Below are 10,906 nucleotides of genomic sequence, written 5' to 3'. Positions count from 1 at the left end.
ACCTTCATTTTATTTATTTTTATGTGGTGCTGAGGATCGAATCCAGGGCCTCACATGTGCGAGGCAAGTGCTCTACCACTGAGCCACAACCCCAGCCCACCACTGAGCCATAACCCCAGCCCAAGATTTCTTAATCCAAACAGTGAGGTTTTAATTTTGACCTTTTTTATTCTTAACTTGAGTAGTGTTAGGAGCTGAGGTTGGATTAGACAATTTAACAGGTATATTTGTAAATGAAGTGCTTTGGTTTCTAGCTTACTCTGTACCTGTAAAATGCATTCATTTAAAAAACATTTATTAAACACTGACTATTTCCCCACCTATTAATAGTTAGCTATGGGGCTTTGGGAAACCAAGTAGATCCAAGCCCTATCTCTATGGAGTTTAAAAGTAAGAAAGAGGGAATTTGGGGGTCAGCTGGGGAAGCAATTCACACTCATTTATTTGTCAGCCACAGGATACTGGAGAAATTCATATATACTCAATATAATTACAGGTAGTATCCCCCAAACCCACTACTACTGCTTCTCTTCTCTCTCCTTTTGGATATGATTGATAACAAAACAAAATTGAAAGGTTTTTATGTGTATGTTTATGCAAATTGCAATGGATAGTATCATTTATTGTCATTTTATCTTAACAACTGATAAATTATACAGTATGTTCCTATTTTTAAAAATCTTATAGAAACAAAAAATATGGAAATATTTTTTTCAAGAATGGACATTTCTAGAATATATTTTTAAGAATCCATCCTGTTTTCTATGAATTTCTCTTTTTAAATTATTTTTCTGAAATTGTTCCTCTTAATATATAGAAAGGAAATTAAAATGATACTTGAATATTTCTCATTCTAGTATTTTAGTAGAAGAGTGACTTGGATAGGTGAGTAAAACTTAGAAGTTCTGCCTATGATTAAGTCTTGGATTTCCCTTGCAGTTAATGATATACCTCCTGATCAATTCAGTTTTTCCTATTTTCTTGTTTATAGACAGTGTGTGACTGAATTCCTAGAAAGAATTCTAATTTTTGTAAGTTTTTGAGATCATTGTTCAATTTGATGTGTCATTAAGACTTAAAACACTTTAATGCTGTGAATAGAGTCTAAAATAAACAAGTGAACTAATTAATAATAGTTGTTTATTTCTGGTTTGGGATCAGTATTATTTAAACTAAAAATCAAGAAAAAATTGGACTCCTCCCCCTCAAATTAACTTTGCCCTTCCCCTCTTGATACACAATATTTTTGAGTCATTCATCAACTTCTGGTCCTCTGCTTAGTGATTATGAGCCCTGCCAGCCTTTGACTATCCACATAGTGAATTATGTAAATACCGGTATGTTAAAAACCAGAGTATTTGTTTTGCTTTATGAAGGTTTGATGGAGAGACTGCAGTGTTTCATTTGAGTTTGATCAATTATTCAATATTCTTAGAGACAGTTTTCAGATGGTTTATAACACCTATGGAAAAGGCCAACTTTTTCAATTTACCAAATATAAGTTTTAGTAAGTGTTGACATAGTCAATAATTGTATTTGAGTAACTAAATACATAACATAAAATGGTAGACACCAACATCATGAAGATTGATTCCAAGCATTGATAGTTCATACCTATTTAGGCATATACTGAATTATAGAATGTCTCTTCATTTTATCCATTTGACATGCTTGTCAATGGCAAGATTTTTGTCTCAGAAAAATCCAATCTAGTGAACTCTTTTGAGTTTTTAATTTTAGAAATTATTTTTCATTAAACAGAGTTAAAATTTGCATTTTAAATTTACAAGAACTATCTTCTCACTAAAGTTACTGTTTTGTTAGATGGTTTCTAAGAATACTCAGGAACCAAGTTTGGTGAGGTTGATAAATATAACTTCAAAAAAATCATTTTGGAGAATTTTGCAAGAAAAATTTTTTTACATGTAAACCAGTCACCAGAACAGCCTTTGAACAGTCACCATACTGCCAATTTTGAAATCTAGTCTTTCTGCATTTCTGGAATTGAAAACATAAAGCTGATGGATGAGTTCAGCTATGTACAGTGTACTCATTTGTAGAAACATGATCTGAAGGAAAAGTGAAGGCAAATATTAATGTTACTAATCTTTGACATTTAAAAACATTTTTTCTGAAATATTAAGCATATGTAAAATGCTATTTATTGTAACGGTAAAATAAGTACCTCTTGCCCAGTGTTGAGACTGAGTCACAAAATATTGTCTGACTTTGAAACTCTATTGCATCTTCTTTAAATTCTATCTATCCCTTCACCCTTACCCATCACCCACTTTCCTGTGATTCATGATGGTTCTGAATTTTGAATATCCTTTTCTGTACTTTTCCTTATAGTTTCATCATATATGTATTCCTTATTAATGTATCATGTGTTTTTTTTTAATTTGTTATACATGAGAGTAGAATACATTTATGCACTTTGATATATCATACATAGATGGGATATAATTTCTCATTTTTATGAATGTACATGTAGAATCACATATGTCTTGCAGTCATACATATACATAAGGTAATAATGTCTGTTTCATTCTACTATCCCTTCTATCCCCAAGTCCCTTCCCCACCCCTCCCTTCCCTCCCTTCTACCTAATCTAAGGTAAATCTCATTCTTCCCTAGTGCCCCCCATATTATTGTGAATTAACATCAGATAAGTGGCATGGTATCATGTGGTTTTTCATCCTTTAGAACTTTCTGGGAGTAGAATTACCCTTGAATTAAGCTTTGAAACTTGTTTCCTCTTGATATTACATTTTACATATTTATTCCTTGTTGATGTGGCCAGCTGTTTACTCTCATCACAGTCACTTTCCATGCATTTACTCACATATTAGGAATACTTGTAAGTATTGTAGGAATTATTTTTTTAATCCAGTCCAATAACATTTGTCTTTACCTGGTAGTTTTATATTTTTATAGCTATTATAAGAATATATTGGATTTCATATCTGATATTTCATTATGAATTTTTAGTGTGATTTTTCCCAGTTCACCTCCCCCAGTCTTCCTGTTCCTACTCCTCCTCCTCTTCCTTTTTTTTTCTTCCTATATTCTTTCTCCCCTTCTGGCTTTCCTTCTTATGCATAGATTTTTAAGTTGAATTTCAGCTTTTCTCATTTACTGATCTAGAAGGCAAATGTCCTTCCTGATCCTATAATAGCAAAGGAATTTAATGTACATGTACTTAAGATGGATGAAAAAATTCAATAATCTCTTGTCTTCTCTTGAACCAAAAGATACTTTCATATTGATTCCTGCCCATTCCTTAATTTATATGCTGGTTTTAGTTGAAATTTTAATTCATCATTATCTTTTTTGATTTTATAAATTAGATTTTACTATTATTGAACAACCTTATAAATATGTGTGTTTGTATATATGTATACATACATACTCCTCATTCCTTTGTGGTTCCTGTACATTCTTTTCTTGGGTCCTGTACATTACATTTTGGCTTCAGGTGCATTATCACTTTCTCTTAAAATCTGTTCTTCAAGTTCTTTATTTTTTTGGTCTGAAATTATCTTTATTTATTATTACTTTTGAAGGATCACCTTCCCTTTGGCATGATATTGAGAAAATTTAGTTATGTTTTCTTAGCACATTGAAAACATTTTCTCATGTTTTCATTGCTGTTTGAGAGCTTGGCCTTTTATCTGGAGTCTTTGCTTTACAGGGGATCTAACCTCTTTCTTCATCTTGTTTATTTTCTGTTGATGTTACAGAGTTTCTTTTATGTGACTAGATAGAATTTCTTATTTCTCCTGCTAGAGATTTTTTGTTGTAAATCCTGGGATTTACACTTTTCATTTCATTACCTGTTTCTCCACTCATTCTTGATATATACTTTAGATTTTCTAGTTTCCTAAGTGTGTCTTCACCCCTATTCTGCAAATAATTTTTATATTTTATTTTCAATTTCCATTATACATTTTTTCTTATATCTTTCTTTGGCTCCGTTTTAGAATTCTGCAGTTATTTTATGACTTTTTGCTCTTAAATTTTTTATCTTTTTTGATTTTTAAACATTCTTTAGGTATTCTTATTTTCTATCCTATGTCTGTAATTCAAACTATTAAAAACTTCCCAGGTCTAATGTTGGAGTTGTTTCTTTTTGCTTTTATTCATAGTATCTTGTCTTGTCTTGACTGTGATCCCTTGTTTAATGGGAATTTTTTCTTGAGATATAGTTTGAAAATTCATTCTGCTAGAATGAAATAGTGTTTTTCAGTTGGGAGGTGTTCTGGATCTGATGTGGTGTCCCCGAAAGCTCACATGTGAGGCAATGCAAGGTTTAGAGAAGGATTGGGTTATAGTCTTAACCTAATCAGTGAATTATTCCCTGATGGGATTAACTGAGTGGGGAATGGAGGCAGGTGGGGTGTGGTGGGAGGAAGTGATTAATTTGGGCCATGACTTTGTGGTATATATTTTCATCTGGCAAGTGGAGTCTCTCTGCTTTCTGAGCATCACATGAGCTGGTTTCCTCTGCCACACTCTTACACCATGATATCCTGCCTCATCTTGATCGAGCTCAGAAGAATGGCACCTGCTGTCTATGGATTGAGACCTCTGAAACCATGAGCCACTAAATAAACCTTTTCTTCTCTATAGTTGTTCTAGTCAGATTCTTTAGTCACAGAAGCACAAAAGCTGACTAAAACAGGAAGGTAAAGACACTGTTCATCCACTACCACTTTAAACCAAATTTACCATTTTGAGGTTTATTCATTTTCCTTTCCAAACCAGGTACTGCATGTATCTGGCTTGTACTGTGAGTTCTCAGAACATTTTTTTCTTGTAATCTTTACTGGACAGGGTGATTTCCAGTTTACCTTCTTCCTGTAGGTGTGGTCCTTGAGACCCTTGATTTTTGCCAGTGTGTTCTAGGCTGGATGGAGGCTGAAGGCTACGTCTCCTTTTCATTGTGTTCAATACAGCTATCACAAAGGAAATGTTGGATTTCTATATCTTTGCAAATGTAACATGGAGCAAAAGGGATTTGCTTCTCTAAATCTGTCTTTAGATCCTCTGTCTTTATATTTTGCCCTTAAAGGGAATTTATTTTCTTCACACCTCCTATGAGAATTTAGAATCATTTTAGTTATTGTTGACAGGATGGTTGCAGATACCTCATTTAATACTAGAGAACACAATATTAAAAGAGAAGTTTTAAGTTTTGAGAGTAGTATATCATTTCAAAAATCCATGTTTCTCAGAAGAATGTAAACAGAAAAGTATAAAATCCTTTCATCACTTGATTGCCAAGCCTGGTGCTTGGTAGTAAATTCCTGTTAGTAATTCCCTGTATGTTTTTGTCCTGAAATTTTAACAATATGTTATGTTACCATTTTTTCTTTCTTTCTTTCTTTCTTTCTTTCTTTCTTTCTTTCTTTCTTTCTTTCTTTCAACATTCTGTTTTTATTACTCATTAAAGTATACTGCAGTTTATTTTTATTCTAATTTCAAAATTCTTTGAAATTTTAAATTAAGACATGAGATGTAAAACTTTTTTAAAACTGTAGCCTTAGGTTAAAAAGTTAATTAATATTATGTACCCATTTATAATATTAGTAATGATGGTTTTTAAAATGGGTGGAATAGAGGTTTTCTCTGATGATCTATGTGTGTATCAGCTTTTTGTTGCTGTGATAAATACCAGAGAAAGAAAGTACAGGGAAGGAAATATTTATTTTGGCTGATAGTTTCATGTCATCCATTGGCTGGTTCGACTGCTTTGGCGCTGAGGCAAAGCAGAACATCATGGTAGAGGGGCATGGGAGGAGTGGTCATTGAGGGAAGGCAGTGGCTCACTTCATAGCAGCAAGGAAGTGGAGACACATAAAGGAACAAAGGAACCTTCCCCTCCTCCCAGTATGCCCTACCATCCACAGTTTCTACTGCTGCCCAGAACTCTACTAAGTTTTTAGTGTATTAGTCCAGTGATGAAGATGGAACCAGTGTGATCCACTCACTTCCTAAAAGCTCACTTCTGAGGTGGTACATTGTGGATTAAACCTTCCACACATCACCCTTTGGGAAACATTCTAGATCTAAACCATAACAATCTACGTTCTTGAATTTATTTTCTTTTTCTTTGTCTTTTTCTTTAATAATACAAGAAAGGCAAGAAATATAACAGACTCCCAGTTTTCTTTCTTTTCATGTTTAGTAGAGTAGACACTAGTAATGTATGACTATTTAAGTTTAATTATTTACATGTATGAAGACATGAATTGGTGTGAATATACTTTGTATACAACCAGAGATATGAAAAATCATGTTCTATGCATGTAATATGAATTGTAATGCATTCTGCTATCATATGTAAATTTTAAAAATTTAATAAAATAAAAAAATTAGTTAAATCGAAAATAAATTTAGTTAAACTGGAATGGGAAAACACAACCATTTTAATTGCTTAAGAGCAACATGTGGTTTGTGCCTACCATATTGGAAAACATACAGGTTATTTCTGTCACCACAAATCATTCTATCAGACAATATTGCCCTGCGCCTTAGTTTTTCTGTGTGCAGTGTATTTGCTGAGTGGTATTACATTCTTAATATTATAGCCAAAACAGTAAGACTGTATAAATGAAATAAACACTGAATCATACAGACAGATAATTTTTAAAGGTTTATTTTGGCTTACAATTTCAGATGTTTTCCCCATAGTTGCTTGATCTGATCTATTTGGGCATTTCATATTGAGCTATGAATAATTAATTGAGCTATGAAGTATTAATCTGTTCATGAATTCATAGCCCTATGATCCAATCACCTGCCAGGGGCCGCACCTCTGAGCATTGTTGCATTTGGAAAAAAGCCTCAACACATGATATTTGGCAGATAAGTTTAAGATCCAAAGCATAATAGAAGACATGCAGACATTGCTTAGCATTATACAATCAGTACAGGCTTTGGGGCCAAATGATGTGAAATTCAGATCCGTTCTCCTTTTAACCTCTATGTCACTGTGGTCCTGACACTGAAGTCTGATAGTCTCAGTTCATGCTCATTAATTAGTCTTTATTGAGCACTTACTGTGTGTGTCTTTGTGTTAACAAGCAAGGGTACAGAAACCAATGAAATACAGTGAAACTTTGCTCCATGACAAAATGGGAAGAAAGATTTAGCCTTGAGCCCAATGGACCAATGAAGTGAGGCTGAGGATAGGATAGTATGTGATGTGCAATAGGATTAATTTGATATCCACTTTCTCCTCCTTTCCTTTTTTCTCACACACCACAGTCTATGGAGACTCAGTTCATTGAATGCTGATGGAGGGTCTGAGGAAACCATGTTGTCTTGAGCATGAAAACTGTATTGAACAGTCCTGGCTTAGAGAGTGCTCTCTCTTGTCTCTGTTGCATGCTTCACTCTCTCCACCAAGGATTCTGATTGGTTTCTGGGACATTCTTTTTTTTTTTTTTTTTTTTTTTTAGAGAGAGAGAGAGAGAGATAATTTTTTAATATTTATTAGTTCTCGGCGGACACAACATCTTTGTTGGTATGTGGTGCTGAGGATCGAACCCGGGCCGCACGCATGCCAGGCGAGCGCGCTACCGCTTGAGCCACATCCCCAGCCCTCTGGGACATTCTTGAATTTCAGAGCCTGTCTTCTACTTTTTCATCTTCTTAATGCTCTGCTGTGCTTCCTGAACAATTTTCTCAGGATTATCTAGTTCACTGATGTTCTGTTCAGCTGCATGCAGTCTAGTGTGTGTCCCATGCATTGTGGGTTCCTGTGAGCTGTGTACATGATCAGCATGATTCATCTCATCTAATGTTAGACTGCAGAATAAATGGCTACTTTTAAATCTCTTTTTTTTTTCCAAAAGTCAGTTCCCAGAAAATAAGCATTAAAGATTTTTTTAAAAAATTGGTAGATTTTGCAACCAGATCATACTTAGTTTCTGATTTCTCAAGACTGGCCCTGTAATTTAGTTAATTTTTGTGAATGGACTAGATACTTGAATGGGATATAGGCATATATTGGTTTTTCCTATGGGGTTTGCTTTTTACCTTGTGAAGGGTAAGTAAAAAATGAAAGTTTAAAATGAATAATAATTGCATTCAGAATGTGTGCTATATTACTCTGACAGAGGAATTTATTGGATTTGGATACTATGTCCCATTAAACCCAACATTCTAAGTTTAAGGTATGAAGTTTTGTTAGTCACATGTGTTCAGTGATGTTTTAATCTTCCTTTTAGGAAGCTTCTTATTTTTGTTTTTTAGCAAAGTATGTTTGTGTTGTCCTGGGAATTCATGTAGGCTTAAATTTGTGTGTGTGTAATTAAAAGTAGTTTTCTTCTTATGAAGAAACAAGTTCATCATAAGAAAGTAAATACAATAATACAGAAAAGCAAAGTGAAGAAAAATGTAGAATACCTACTTAGATATTATAACCTAACAGCAGGGCAGGGGGCATATTGTGTGTGTGTATGTGTGTGTGTGTGTTGTTGGTATGTATATATAAAGGAAATCCTCTCATCTAAGGCCAGACTGAACGCCAGAGTTCTAGTAAGAAGCCAGAATCAATCTTAGTAAATCGTTCAAATAAAAAATCTACATGTACTTCTGAGGGTACCCACATAATAAGTTTTTTCAAATATCTGGCAATCAAAAGAGATGCATCAAAACGTTGCAAGACAAGAGTCAATATCACATTATTGACTCTTCCTATTTTAATGCTTCTATTGGGTATAGATAACTTTGTCATTGTTTTGTTTTATTTGTTCATTTATTTTTGGTGGATTAGATGAGAAAGAGGAAGAGAGGGATTAAAACATTAGATTTTGAAAATGAACAAGTCTGTCGATGATTGATAGTACAACTAGGCACAAAATCAGCAAAAATATGAGTATTCAACACCTTATGAGAAAAGGACATAAGAGATATTTATATAATCCTTACCCCATAACAAAACTGATTCTTATAATATACACAAACCACATAAATCTAATAAACCATCTCCCATGCCAAAAAGAAAGTTATCAAGTTTAAAAGAATTGAAATCATTCAATGTAGTCTTTCACCATAGACACTCAACCTAGAAAACAGTAAGATAAAGAAAAATCTTCAGAAAACTTGGAAAATAAACACATTTCTAAATAATCTTGGGTCAAGGAAGTTTGATGGAAAATAGTTACTGAATTTAGTGAAAATAAAACCTTCAAAATTTGTAGGATACACCTAAAGCAGTACATATAAATAAACTGATAGCATTAAAAACACATTAGAAGCCAGGCAGGGTGGTGCACACCTGTATTTCCAGCAGCTCAGAAAGTTGAGGCAGAAGAATCACAACTTCAAAGCCAGCATCAGTAAAAGGGAGGCACTAAGCAACTCAGTGAGACCCTGTCTCTAAATAAAATTAAAAATAGGCTGGGATGTTGCTCAGTGGTCAAGTGCCCCTGAGTTTAATTTAAAAAAAAAGAAAAAAAAAGAAGAAGGAGAAGGGGAAGAAAATGTGCTTTGGTCTGCACTCTCTTTGCCTTCCTGTCTCAGCATGTAATCTCTCCTTTGTGTGATTCAAATGCTCCCTCCTTTGCCTTGCCACCTACCATTTGGCTTTCAACAGAGGGCAAACAAGTGGTGCTTCTGGAGCTACCACTGTGAGATGAATATTAGTGAAATGACCACTACTGAAGTTAAGTTCCTAATTTGAAAATTACAAAAGGATTTTCAGGTGTAGATAATATCACAGAGAATTCTACCATACATTTAAAGAAGAATGAGTACTATCTGGAAGTACAACAGGGAACAATTCACAGTTTAGTTTTATGAAGCTAATATTAACAGATTTTTGACCTGGAAAAGAAGGTGCCAAAATAAAACAATGAAACAAACACAAAATTGACAGGCCAAAGACCTTCATGAATATAGACATAAAAGTCCTTAAATAATCCACTTTATTAACATGCCCAGGAAGTCATGATTGTATGGATTAAGGTAAAATTACCCTATTATAAAGTTAAACTCCTAGGGATAAAAAATTTGGAGAAATAAGAATTGAGAGTTACAGGTTAAATATTTTCTTCTAAAGCATGTATATAGCTTCAAAACATATGCATAGGCCTTTTTGTATGAAATAGTATTAAAAGGATAAAATTACCTAAGATGGGTTCATAAGGGAGTAGGAGAAGCTGTTAGTTCAGTGTGAATGCCATCCTTTTTAGGAGATTGAGGGATAGAAGTGAGGGACTACTGGTTCAGTGGGACTTGAGTGCTTAGAAGGAGAGCAGGGCAACCTCTTGGTTCAATGTGCTTTGCATCCTCACATAACTATCTTCTCTCCTAGCTAGTAGATTTTGTAGTGAGTATTAGAATTCCCATATTCTTCACTTTGTGTATGTGTTATAGGTATTTCTTTGTGGTTACAATGGGTGTTCAGTTTAATATGAGAAGAAAAAACCACTCTGATGTGAACCTATAGCATTGAAAGTTTAGTAACAGAGAATTAACCCCCATCCATCTCCACCCCCAATCCCCTCATTACTGATGTCATGATGTAACATGGGTATGACTTGTGTGGAATCCAGAGTGAGGTGTTCTCTGAGAACCTGTGTACTCCACCATGGTGAACCAAATTTTAGACATACCCTGGGCCAGATGAGAGTCCTATGATCACTTTGCAAAGTAATATTCTCTTCTCTAAACTGCAATCCTTCTTGGGAATGTTCTTAGAAATTCCTGAGAAAACTTCTAGGCTTCTTTCTTATTGTGTTTGTGCAAACTACTTAGCATCTCTTTTTTTTTCTTTTTTTTTATTGGTTGTTCACAACATTACAAAGCTCTTGACATATCATATTTCATACATTAGATTGAAGTGGGTTATGAACCCCCAATTTTACCCCAAATGCAGATTGCAGAATCACG

Source organism: Spermophilus citellus, assembly GCF_964194105.1.
Source record: "Spermophilus citellus genome assembly, chromosome: 1".
NCBI lineage: Eukaryota > Metazoa > Chordata > Mammalia > Rodentia > Sciuridae > Spermophilus > Spermophilus citellus.
The sequence above is the reverse complement of the archived record's forward strand: the minus strand, read 5'-3'. Positions refer to the sequence as shown.